We start from the raw sequence: 13,551 nt of genomic DNA, 5'->3' as shown, positions 1-13,551 counted from the left end.
TACTTCATGCCTGAACTTGCTTGCACTCCTTGAAGTCTAAGGGAGTTCTGAGAGCACAGGAAATGCCAGATCTGTGCAGATAACAAGTATCTTTGTGTTCTCTTATGTTTTTTTTTTCAATCACAAGAGGACTATTGAGTACTTGTGGCACCTTAGAGACTAACAAATTTATTAGAGCATAAGCTTTCGTGAGCTACAGCTCACTTCTCACGAAAGCTTAAGCTCTAATAAATTTGTTAGTCTCTAAGGTGCCACAAGTACTCCTTTTCTTTTTGCGAATACAGACTAACACGGCTGCTACTCTGAAAAGAGGACTATTGGTTATTTTACAAGTATCAAATCCATTTCAGCTCGATGCTGCACACAGTTAGATAGCTTTACTCATGTAAATAGTTCCAGTGAACAGTTTTACTTGTGTGAGTAGGGTCCTGTAAGTATAATACTTTTCACCTTTCCTGATTTTGCAAGGATATGCTTAAGTTCACATGCAGGAATAGTCCCATTTACTTCAATGGGATCAGTCATGGGCATAAAGTTAAGCATTTATGTAAGTGTTGGCAGGCTAGGGGGCCTAAATCTGGAGTTGAGGAAAACAAAAAGAAAGCTAGGAAGTTCAGAGGTGCGTACAGTTTACATGCACGATACTGTAGTAATAGTAGTAGTACTGTATAGAAACCTCTATAGAATAGAATTTAAGCTGGTTGTGGATTTTTCTTAATTCAATACTACACACTTTTTATTTTGTTAGCCCATCAAAAGTGCATGATGCTGTTGGCCACAAACAGAATTTTTCACCGCTGTTATCATGTCTCCTCTAGCTTTTTGTCTCTCCCCCCGCCCCAAGTTCAGGCTTACGCTGCAAATCTTAGAAAACATGGACACAAAAGTAGAAGTATGCGGAGGAAGGATTGTTTAATATGAGAATCTTTTAAAATATGCTTAATCATTTTTAATGATGTATATTTTTGTGTGTTGAGCTTTTGAATTTTAAAGTACGTTGAAAGCCGTTAATGAAGTTTTTTCTGTTTTTGTTCCCTTTCCTTTAATTTCTCAAGAGAATGTGGTATAAAAAAGGGAGAGAGAATCACATACAGAGGAAACAGTTGGGTTACTTCCATCATTACTGAGCTAATGTTGTGCTTACAATGATATAATTCCCCCTCTTTCACAATGCCTTTCTAATTAGGCTTAAAGGGTAGTTTTTCCCATTGTGCTGGTATATTGATTGTTTCTTCACTGCTCGATGCTCTTCTGCAAGTACTACCAGCTGCTCCTTCGTGCTTTTACTACATGAAGAACTCATATTTTCTCTGAAATGTCAAGAATGCAATTAACCTTGGTTTGACCTTTTCTCCCCTTTAAGTGTACTGATTTGAGTTGTTGTGTACAACAAAGACACATCTTTCATACTATAAAAGTATTAACTTGAAATACTGCATGAGTCCTCCTAAATCTGAATAGCACCTATTTCTCCTACTGTGTGTATAAAAATATGAACACTAACAATATATTCATATCTGTGTACAGCACTCAGCTACTACAATGACTGCTTTTGAAATTTTTCTCTCTGTGTCAATTATATATATTTATTTTTGTAGTGCTTCACACAGAATACCTTTCCACCAATCAGATGGGTATACATTACTATGTTAACTTTACAGATGGGTAAAGTATGGCATATAAGGCATACATACCTGTATATATGCATATACATGCACACACCATCTATGTGGCGGTAGTAATCATATGCTTCTTGGAGGGGGAAAATGTGATAACTGGCAGTCATTTTATGCCTTAGATTGGATTTCCTAGAATAACTGGTCTGTCATCTGGTCTACATGTCTCTCTTGATGTGAATTATTTTTTTCCACAAACTTACTTAAGTCAACAAATGAGCTCCCTTTGCATTAAGAAAGAGAACCGTGGGGTGGGTAGGTTGTTAGATGAGTATTAATTCCGTTTTACTGATAAGACATTGTGAGGTGTGTGCAAAGAAACAATGATACAGGGATGAAGTGAGTTGCCTATGAGGCACTGTGGTCCAGTGGATTAAGCAAGTGTCAGGCAAATGTAGGTTCTGATACTGACTTGCTGTATGGCTCAATTTTGGGTGCCCAACATAAGCCTGAATTTGGAGGTGCTAGCCACCCACAGCTCCAATTGACTTCACCTACATTTGCAGGCGCTCGGGTCCTATGAAAATCTACCCCTACAAGCATTTTGTCAGGCATCCAAATTTGAGGCACCCAATATTAGGCACCTCTTTTGAAAGTTCTAGCCTTTTAGCATGTCTGAGACTCAATTGTCCTAGCTGTAAAATGTGGGTAATTATTACTTACCTACTTCATAGACTTGTGAGGACTAACTAAAAATATTAAGTAGGCACAAATTGGGTAGCTAGAAGTACAAGTATTCAGATGCAGGCACAGATTTTGTGGGTGCATGGTGCACATACAGAGAGGTTGGCCTCAGCCCAAACTGACTCTCAAAAGGTTAAGGGTCACCTTTGCTGTCAGTGGGTCTGTCACTCCATAATCCTCATTTACAAGATTATAATAATTTACCTTCTTTTAAAGAATGTAATAAAAATGCAGCAGTTAATCCATAAGACAGCTACTTCTTCCAAGAGTCTCAGTCTTTTTTGTAAGATGTTTTGGTAAAGAGCTGGTTTTTTTTCAAATTATGAACAGCAAACTGCTCTTGATCAGGCACTGGCATTTATATATATATTGGGAAAACATAATTAAATTAAACTCATGAGGCCAAAAAGGAAATGAGGGGAAAAAAAACCTCGGATACTGGGATAGCATTGATTTTTTTTTCTTTTTTCCCATTTACATTGGTGCTTGTGTCTCTCCAGAATAACCTGTTAATTACATTTTGCCTTACTCGAGCAGAACTGCCATTGAATTTGGAGATTTGGCCCACAGTTGAATGGCATACAGCTTTTACCACTTTTTACCTTTTAGGTTTTCTTTTTCATTCAGCAAAACAAAATCTGAGCTCCTGTATGAACTTGAACACTATTAAAATCCATTAATCAAAGTTGGATCCTTCTTACATATTGAAAAGCTTTTCTTGAGCCAGTAAGATGTTGCCTTTTTATTATAATTTTTATGTAGCAAACCTAGTGGATCCCCTTGATAATTCATATTAGGCCTAATTATCAAACCAGCTCCTCCACTTGTACCACCTTTTCAAAATCTACATTTATTTGTGCAAAAGTGAGTGCAAAAACTAAGTAATTGCAAATCTACAGTGGTTGCCATTAAAAGGTAGATATTGAACAAATTACATGACAGTATATGTAATACTGCAGTTACTTCCTATTCTATGGTGACTGTAGGCAAATATTTACCTTTTAGAGGCAACCAGCATACACACTTGTGCGCACACACACACACTGGTTTTACACATGCAAAAACACTGTGGATCAAGTTCATGGGCTGTTTTGAAAATCTGACCAATTTGAACTACGGCATTGTGGTGGGGTGTTTACTCCAGACATGCCATGAAAGGGTTATTATGGACATGAGAGATCAGTTAACACCTCTGGCCCAGGCCTAATTATAAATAAAACCCAACTGGGGAAGAGCATGTCTTGTAGCCATAAGGAGCTGGGTGAGCCCAGTTTGGGGAGGAGACCAGACCAGACCAGACCAGACCAGACGAGAGGAGAGGAGAGGAGAGAGGCGAGGTGAGGCGAGGCGAGGCGAGGCGAGGCTTCCCTCTTTCTGGGAAGCAGCCTTAAGGCTCAGAAGCAGAACAGACAGCTATTCCAAAGGTGAGCAGGAAGTAGGGGCCCTGAGGAGCTGTAGCCTTCCTGAACCTGAGTGAGGGGAGATGTGTGCCAGCCACTGGGCTAGTGAGCTGATTGAGGTACAGAAGCCAGTGATTAGATGGGGACAGTATAGAGCAGCAGATGCAAGCCTGTGATGAGGTGGCTACTAGCTGAGCTGGTTTGCTTTTGTTTACATTTCTTTTGGACTTTGGTAAATGACTCTGTGGGCCCAGAAGGGTCAGGACATTCTTGTAGCTTAGTTTTGCAGTTCTCAAAATGTGGATTTGTTTCCAGAGATAACATGCCTGTTAACAGCAAAAATGTTATTAAATTAAATAAATAATATATAGCGGTGAGAAATAACAGATCTCAACACTATTGTCCCTATGTAAATTTGTGTACACAGTCAATCCCTTACCTCTCTCTAAAAGTGCAAAATTTCAAAAAGTTTAATGAATAGAAGATTGTTGGGGGCAGAAAAGATCTGGACAAGGAGAAGAAGTCTGGGGATAAATGTAAGAAGGGAGGGACAGGCAGTAGAAACAAAAGTGAAACTGTTTGAGCAGCATATTCCAGAAGTCTTGAAGTCTTTCTGAGTGTAGCCTTCATTGATTTGAGATCTACCATACTATTCTCTCATTAGAAGGGAAAACCTATAATGGCAGCAGGCCATAAAAGAGACCCAGTGTGGGAATAAGAACCATTCAAGAAATGTATGTTTGCTGATGATGTTTTAAAGAAAGTCACACCAGTGAACTGGTGGAAGTCACTTAAGCACTTGGATTCAGAGACTGTTGAAGTGATAATCACACTTTTAACAGCAGTAGCTTCTTCTGCCAGTGTAGAAAGAATATTTTCTTCCTTTGGACTAATTCATTCCAAATTGAGAAATCGTTTGGCACCTACACAACCACAACAAAAAATAACACACACTCAATTACTATCTTGGGAATAACACACACTCAATTACTATCTTAGAGTATTGACTGAGTCCCTCGGAATAGGGCTCACTTGTGCTAATTGCTTATCTACTCCAGTATTGCTAATATAACAGAGGAAACACAATCAAAGCTAAATGATTTTAAAAAACGATTTTTTTTGGTCAATCACTTACATTCCAGTTCACCAAGGTCTCATTTCCAGTAGATCTACAGTAGTCAATCCTTTTAACCTATTTTCCAAAGAATGATATTAGCCCCTGGATCTGACTAACAAATCTAGCTACCTAAAATAAAACTTACATTTATGACCAACTGAATGCAGGTCAAAAAGCTTGCACACTTGGTCTTATTTTATGTCTCTGTACCTAGAAATTGACAGGCAATGTGAAACCATTAACTAGGGTAGACATGTACAGTGTTCTATAATCCTAGTTAACAAGAGTAAGTTCAGTTCAAAAGCTACTTTACAGCACTCTTGACTGGATACTGTTAAACGACACACACACATACAAGCTAACTCTGATCATCTTTAAAACACTCATGTACACTTCCTTGCTAATTAGAAACTCAGTTTCAGGAAGTGGTCAATTGACTGACTTGGGTCATCACCCACTGTAACGATGCTGGCTTTGGTGGGACCCAACTGAGACTACCAATTCAGGACAAATTGCTTAAGGCAGGGCAGTTACAGCCCAAGGCAAACCAAACCAGCCAAACAGAGAAGACTTTGGTTTTACCCCACTGGCTAACCATAAGTCACACAAGCAATTTCCTTAGACACTCCAGTTTCCCAGTATCACCACCAGTGCCATTTACTATGAGGACAAATGGTTATGAAAACCAGTACCCCAGTAAAAGAAAAAAGGTTCTCCCAATCCCAAAGGACCAAGCCCCAGACCCAGCTCAATATACAAATCATATCTTACCCACAAATCTCGCTGTTGCCAATCCTTTAGAATCTAAAGGTTTATTCGTAAAAAGAAAGAAATATAGATGAGAGCTAGAATTGGTTAAATGAAATCAATTACATATAATAATGGCAAAGTTCTGGGTTCAGGCTTATAGCAGTGATGGAATAAGCTGCAGGTTCAAATCACGTCTCTGGAGTACATGCACAGCTGGGATGGGTCATTCAGTCAAAACCATACCTTTGTTCAGAGCTTCAGTTTGTAGCAAAGTCCCTCCAGAGACAAGAAGCAGGACTGAAGACAAGAGGGAGGAGCTGCAGCGGCCTTTTATAGTCTCTTGTCATCTGGCCTTTCTTTATTTGTTCCAAAGACAAGCATTCCAGCACATGGCATGAAAAAGCCTTAGAGTTCTGTCCATAGGCATGTCCCTGCATGCCTTGCTGAGTCATAAGGTGTATCTGCCTTCTCTCAATGCGTCAATTGTATAGCTGATGGTCATTGATGGGCCATCAAGCAGGCTAGGCAGTGCTGATGCCAAATTGTCTGGGATGTCACCCAGAAGCATAGCACAAGTTTGAAATACAGACAATATAGAGCCAATACTTATAACTTTAAATACAAAAATGATACATGCATACGGATTGCATAATCATAACCAGCAAATTATAACCTTTCCATAGATATCCCACTTGACCTCCTCTTTACAAGACCTGGTGCAACCATAGGACCCTGGTTGCAACAATGATTTATACCGTCACAGTTCATGTCACATTTATGTATTATTGTGGGACTGTATGTAGCATCTCTGGGGGGAGAGACATTACTAAGGTAAACCCCAAGAAGTATTATGAGCTCAAAGGGACTATATGAAACAATGTTCCTGACAAGAGTGAACTTTTAAAGTTAAGTGGATTTCCTAGGAAATCTCTAGGAAAAGGTGTATGCAAACGTACCACCTCTGGTTATGCAAGAACTCAGCCTTTTGAAGCTTTGCCCTGAGGAGGCGACCGTTGTCTGTGGATCACCTGTTACATGCGGACAATATAAGAGGCCCAAACTGTACAAAGGAGTGTTCTTGTTCTGAGAAAAAGGCATTGTGAACTTGTAACCGCAGAAAATCCCCTGTGTAGGGCTTGAAGAACTGACTCCTACCACACCCCTTATTTTAGCTGGGGTGATCTCTGGTAAGCTTATTAGCATGCATGCAGGTTTTTTAATTGTTTTAACATGTTTTCTATGTAATGCTTTCACCTCAAGAATATGTGTTTGCATAGAAAGGGCTGTGTTATAGGGTTGCTAAGTATCCAGTTTTCAACCAAACCTGTGAGTGGGTGCCCTTGGTGGACCATAAAGTGGGAATACAGGTACAGTTACCCTAAACTGTGACATAAACTTAAGGCTGTTACTATTTTTCTTTTCTCTCCCTTCCCCACCCCCGCCCGCTTTTCTCCAGTTATGTAACGTTGGGGTGCAGAGGGCATTTGGCTGACATGGATTACTGTTTGTGGGCTTTGTGTAAGAAATGTTTTGATTAAAGTATGGTGTACAATAAATTAATTACTAGTTGTATCTGCAGTACGTATGCAATAAGGATATTGCATCTCAGTTTGGAGGTTGTGGTAATTATGTATAATCATAGAATCACCATTTAGATGAAGAAAACCTGAATCCTGTTGTGCCCTTATATGCCACCCATACTTTGTGCATTTGCTCTAAGGAGGCTGAAAAAAGAAAAAACAAATAATTTATAGTGACAGTAAAATAACCTTTGATATGTGCAGCTTATTCTAAGTCAAACTCTTATTTCTTTTATGAGTTTTTTCATTAAGTTGATAGATTTCCACTCCATACGGCTAAATTCAGTACCTTGCATAATGATAGGTTTCAGAGTAGCAGCCCTGTTAGTCTGTATTCGCAAAAAGAAAAGGAGTATTTGTGGCACCTTAGAGACTAACAAATGTATTTGAGCATAAGCTTTCGTGAGCTACAGCTCAAATCTGTGCTACGATAGTTACAACAGAGTGCATAAATATATGTACAGCTGATACATATAAACAATATTTCAATTAAAGAAACAAGTTTTATTAACTTGTTTGCTTATGAAACAGAAGCTAGAAATGTGTCAGGACAATGTTTCCTGTCCAATATTTTTGTCTATGATTTTACTTTCATACTTACATTCATTGCATTGATGCCCCTTTTAATTAAAAAAACCTGTGTAAAACTCTAAAGCCCCATTACAAGTTGATCAGTTTGATTCTAAAAGCTATGCCACACTAAAAATAGAAATAAACTTGATTTCCTATGAGCTTTCTATGGCAATTTTAAAATCCATGTCATCTTGGAGAACTTGTCATGCTTAATATTAAAAAGGTAAGGTTAGGGAAAGAATACTAATTGAAGATGAACTGCAAAATATAGTGGGGAAAATTATTCAAGACAAACACGTTGAAAGGCTAATGTTCCCCAGAACATAAGCTGATAATATTTAGTGTATTATGAAACTGCAGATATTGCATTAAAATTAATGACGTGACAAATGATATTGGAGAAGGCCCAGTGAGCATTTTGTAGATTTGATTTGCAAATTATTTGATTCAGGAAAGATTTCTAGATATCTAATATAGAAATGACAGAACAATCAAATGACAGTTCAGACCAAAAGCAAGAGAGGAAGCAGGGTGAAAATAAACCTCATTCAGAGCCACAATATGAAATACCTAGTCACATTGTTGAGCAGTTACTCACATGAATAATTCAATGGGATACTCAAGATCTCCAGTGTGAGTAAGTAGGGGTTTCACAGTCTGCCACTGAATGAGTATGTAGTATGGGATTGTGGGTTGTGACCATTTATAAACTACTAATAAGGTTGTATCTCTCTAAATTCAGATGTCCATATAGCTGATTTACATAATCCTGTAATGGAAGAAGAAAATAATACATGTTGTCCTGCTTCTCAGATGATTGCTGTACTTTCTGCACACCAGAGAGGATATTTCAGTATTTTGGATTTATGTCAGTGACTCATCAGTTCAGTATAAATCTCAACAGTCATTTTTACTGTGGGAATCAAAAGCAACTTAATGGATGCTATAGCCCCTGTATTTTCAAGATGTTTAAAGATTATATTTTTAAAATTAGCCAGCCATTGGCAGCATTTGCAGGCATACTGGAACAATTTTTATGGTGGGGGTGCTGCTGATGGAAACCAGGGAAACCATGTATTTGGTGTTTATTATTACTACTTCAAGCCATGGGTGCGGCAGCACCCCTAGTTCCAGCACCACTGGGCATTTGTGCACAACAATCCACGCTATAGAAAAATTAGGGCCCAATCTGTACCCCCTAAAGTGGCAAATCTTCCATTGACTTCAGGAGGAGCAGGATTGAGCTCCTAAAATTTAAGATAATGCCCTTCCCCTGGCATGCTGCCAAGCAGCTGGAGCCAGGGCTGAGGACTGAGCCTTGGGGTATGTCTACACTACGAAATTAGGTCAAATTTATAGAAGTCGGTTTTTTAGAAAGCATTTTTATACAGTCGATTGTGAGTCCCCCCACACAAATGCTCTAAGTGCATTTAGTCGGCGGAGTGCGTCCACAGTACCGAGGCAACCATCGACTTCCGGAGCATTGCACTGTGGGTAGCTATTCCACAGTTCCCGCAGTCTCCACCACCCATTTGAATTCTGGGTTGAAATCCCAATGCCTGATGGGGCAAAAACATTGTCGTGAGTGGTTCTGGATACATATCATCAGGCCCTCCCCATTCCCTCCCTCCCTCCATGAAAGCAACGGCAGACAATCATTTTGCACCTTTTTTCCTGGGTTACCCGTGCAGACGACATATCACGGCAAGCATGGAGCCCCCTCAGCTCACCGTCACCATATGTCTCCTGGGTGCTGGCAGACGCGGTACTGCATTGCTACACAGCAGCAGCTCATTGCCTTTTGGCAGCAGACAGTGCGCTATGACTGGTAGCCATCGTCGCTGTACTCCTTGGTGCTCTTTTAGCCGACGTTGGTGAGGTCGGTTGGGGCGCCTGGGCAGACATGGGAGTGACTCAGCCAGGTCATTTCCCTTTTTAAGTTTTGTCTCATGGAGATTCAGTCCTGCCTGCAGTCGTACTGCACCGTCTTCTGCGGAGCACTCAGGAGATGACGATAACTAGCAGTCGTACTGGACTGTCTGCTGCCAGCCTAAGATGTATAAAGATAGATGAAGTGGATCAAAACAAGAAATAGACCATATTTGTTTTGTATGCATTTGTTTAAATTTTCTCCCCCCTTCCTCCTTCCCTCCGTGAAATCAACGGCCTGCTAAACCCAGGGATTTGAGTCCTATCCTTGAGGGGGCCATTCTGTTTCTCCTTGATGCAAAGCCACCCCCTTTGTTGATTTTAATTCCCTTTAAGCCAACCCTGTAAGCCATGTTGTCAGTCTCCCCTCCCTCCATCAGAGCAACGGCAGACAATCGTTTCGCGCCTTTTTTCAGCGCAGACACCATAGCACTGGGAACATGGAGCCTGCTCAGATCACCACAGCAATTATGAGCACTATAAACACCACACACATTATCCAGCAGTATATGCAGAACCATAACCTGCAAGAAAAGCTAAACCAGACAAGGAGGAGGCGACTGCAGCGTGGTGACAAGAGTGATGAGGACACGGACATAGACTTCTCACAAAGAACAGGCCCCTGCAGTGTGCACATCATGGTGTCAATTGGGCAGGTTCATGGCAGGTGGAATGCTGATTCTGAGCCCGGGAAACAAGCACACACTGGTGGGACCACAAAGTGTTGCAGGTCTGGGACGATTCCCAGTGGCTGCGAAACTTTTGCCTGTGTAAGGACACTTCCATGGAACTTTGTGAGTTGCTTTCCCCTGTCCTGAAGCACAAGAATACCAAGATGAGAGCAGCTGTCACAGTTGAGAAGCGAGTGGCAATAGCCCTGTGGAAGCTTGCAATGCCAGACAGCTACCGGTCAGTCGGGAATCAATTGGGAGTGGGCAAATCTACTGTGGGGGCTGCTGTGATGCAAGTAGCCAACTCAATCACTGAGCTGCTGATATCAAGGGCAGTGACTCTGGGAAATGTGCAGGTCATAGTGGATGGCTTTTCTGCAATGGGATTCCCTAACTGTGGTGGGGCGATAGACGGAACCCATATCCCTATCTTGGCACCGGAGCACCAAGGCAGCGAGTACATAAACCTCAAGGGGTACTTTTCAATGGTGCTGCAAGCACTGGTAGATCACAAGGGACGTTTCACCAACATCAACGTGGGACGGCTGGGAAAGGTACATGACGTTCGCATCTTCAGGAACTCTGGTCTGTTTCAACAGGTGCAGCAAGGGACTTACTTTCCAGCCCAGAAAACAACCATTGGGGATGTTGAAATGTCTATAGTTATCCTTGGGGACCCAGCCTATCCCTTAATGCCATGGCTCATGAAACCATACACAGGCAGCCTGGACAGTAGTCAGGAGCTGTTCAACTATAGGCTGAGCAAGTGCAGAATGGTGGTAGAATGTGCATTTGGGTGTTTAAATGTGCACTGGCGCAATTTACTGACTAGGTTAGACTTCAGCTAAACCAATATTCCCATTGTTATTACTGCTTGATGCATGCTCCACAATATCTGTGAGAGTAAGGGGGAGATGTTTATGGCGGGGTGGGAGGTTGAGGCAAATGGCCTAGCCGCTGATTACACGCAGCCAGACACCAGGGTGGTTAGAAGAGTACAGGAGGGCACAGTGCGCCTCAGAGAAGTTTTGAAAACCAGTTTCAGGAATGGCCAGGCTACGGTGTGAAAGTTCTGTTTGTTTCTCCTTGATGGAAACCGCCCCCTCCGGTTTCATTCTACTTTCCTGTAAGCTAAGCACCCTCCCCTCCCACCTTCGATCACCGCTTGCAGAGACAATAAAGTCATTGTTGCTTCACATTCATGCATTCTTCATTTATTCATCACACAAATAGGGGGATAACTGTCAAGGTAGCTCAGGAGGGGTGGTGGAAGAGGGAAGGACAATGCCACACAGCACTTTAAAACTTATTGAAAGCCAGCGTTCTGTTGCTTGGGCAATCCTCTGGGGTGGAGTGGCTGGGTGGCCAGAGGCCCCCCCACTGCGTTCTTGGGCATCTGGGTGAGGAGGCTATGGAACTTGGGGAGGAGGGCGGTTGGTTACACAGGGGCTGTAGCGGTGGTCTGTGCTCCTGCTGCCTTTCCTGCAGCTCAACCATATGCTGGAGCATATGAGTTTGATCCTCCAACAGCCTGAGCATTGACTCCTGCCTTCTTTCAGCAAGCTGACACCACCTACCATCTTCAGCCCGCCACCTCTCCTCGCGGTCATATTGTGTGTTCCTGCACTCTGAGATTGTCTGCCTACATGTATTTTGCTGTGCTCTGTCAGTGTGGGAGGACAGCATGAGGTCAGAGAACATTTAATCACGAGTGTGGTTTTTTGCCTTCTAATCTTCGCTAGCATCTGGGAAGGAGAAACATATGCAGCTGGTGGAGGGAAAAAAATGGGAGAGTGGTAGTTAAAAAGACTCATTTTATAGAACAATGGATACACTCTCTTTCACGGTAAACCTTGCTGTTAACATTACATAGCACATGTGCTTTCATTACAAGGCTGCATTTTGCCTCTTATTGAGGGTATGCCGGTTTGGTGTGAGAGCTTACTCATGCAGGGCCGGGCAGCAGAATTAGGCTTGCAGGCAGCCATGGTAAACCACAGTCTTTTGGCTTCTTTAACCTTCATAACGTATGGGAGTGGTTTCAAACAGTAGTGCCCTCATTTCCCGAATGAAGTAGCTGTTGGGTTGGCCATTTAAAATGGGTTGGCAATTTAAAAGGAGGGGCTGTGGTTTCTGGGTTCACGTGCAGCAGAAACCCAACTAACCCCCTTCCCCCTCCTCCCCCACACATACACCCAATTCTCTGGGATGATGGCTTCACCCCTCCGCCCATCATGTGGCTAACAGCAGGGAAGATTTCTGTTCAGCCACAGGCAAACAGCCCAGCAGGAACGGGCACCTCTGAATGTCCGCTTACTAAAACCACCCTATTTCAACCAGGTGACCATGAATGATATCACTCTTCTGAGGGTAACACAGAGAGATAAAGAACGGATGCTGTTTGAATGCCAGCAAACACCAGGACCGTATGCTGCAATGCTTTGTTCTGCAATGGATTCTCGACTACGTGCTACTGGCCTGGCGTGGTAAAGTGTCCTACCATGGAGGATGGAATAAGGCTGCCCTCCCCAGAAACCTTTTGCAAAGGCTTTGGGAGTACATCCAGAAGAGCTTTATGGAGATGTCCCTGGAAATTTCCGCTCCATCCCCACACACGTTAACAGACTTTTCCAGTAGCTGTACTGGCCGCGAATGCCGGGGAAAATTAATCATTAAACACGCTTGCTATTAAACCATGTATAATATTTACAAAGGTACACTCACCAGAGGTCTCTTCTCTGCCTTCAGGGTTCAGGAGCCCGCCTTGGGTGGGTTGGGGGGTACTGGGTCCAGGTCCAGGGTGATAAACAGATCCTGACTGTTGGGGAAACCGGTTTCTCCACTTGCTTGCTGTGAGCTATCTACAACCTCCTCCTCATCAACTTCCTCGCCCTCAAAACCCGCTTCCGTGTTGCCTCCCACTCCTTCGACAGAGTCAAAGCACAGGGTTGGGGTAGTGGTGGCTGCACCCCCTAGAAGGCATGCAGCTCATCATAGAGGCGGCATGTCTGGGACTCTGAACCGGAGCGGCCGTTTGCCTCTCTGGTTTTTTGGTAGGCTTGCCTGAGCTCCTTAATTTTCATGCGGCACTGCTGCAGATCCCTGTTATAGCCTCTGTCCTTCATGCCATTGGAGATTTTTTCAAATATTTTGGCATTTTGTCTTTTCGAA

The sequence above is a fragment of the Dermochelys coriacea genome, chromosome 5 (genome assembly GCF_009764565.3).
Source record: "Dermochelys coriacea isolate rDerCor1 chromosome 5, rDerCor1.pri.v4, whole genome shotgun sequence".
Taxonomy (NCBI): Eukaryota; Metazoa; Chordata; order Testudines; family Dermochelyidae; genus Dermochelys; species Dermochelys coriacea.
The sequence above is the reverse complement of the archived record's forward strand: the minus strand, read 5'-3'. Positions refer to the sequence as shown.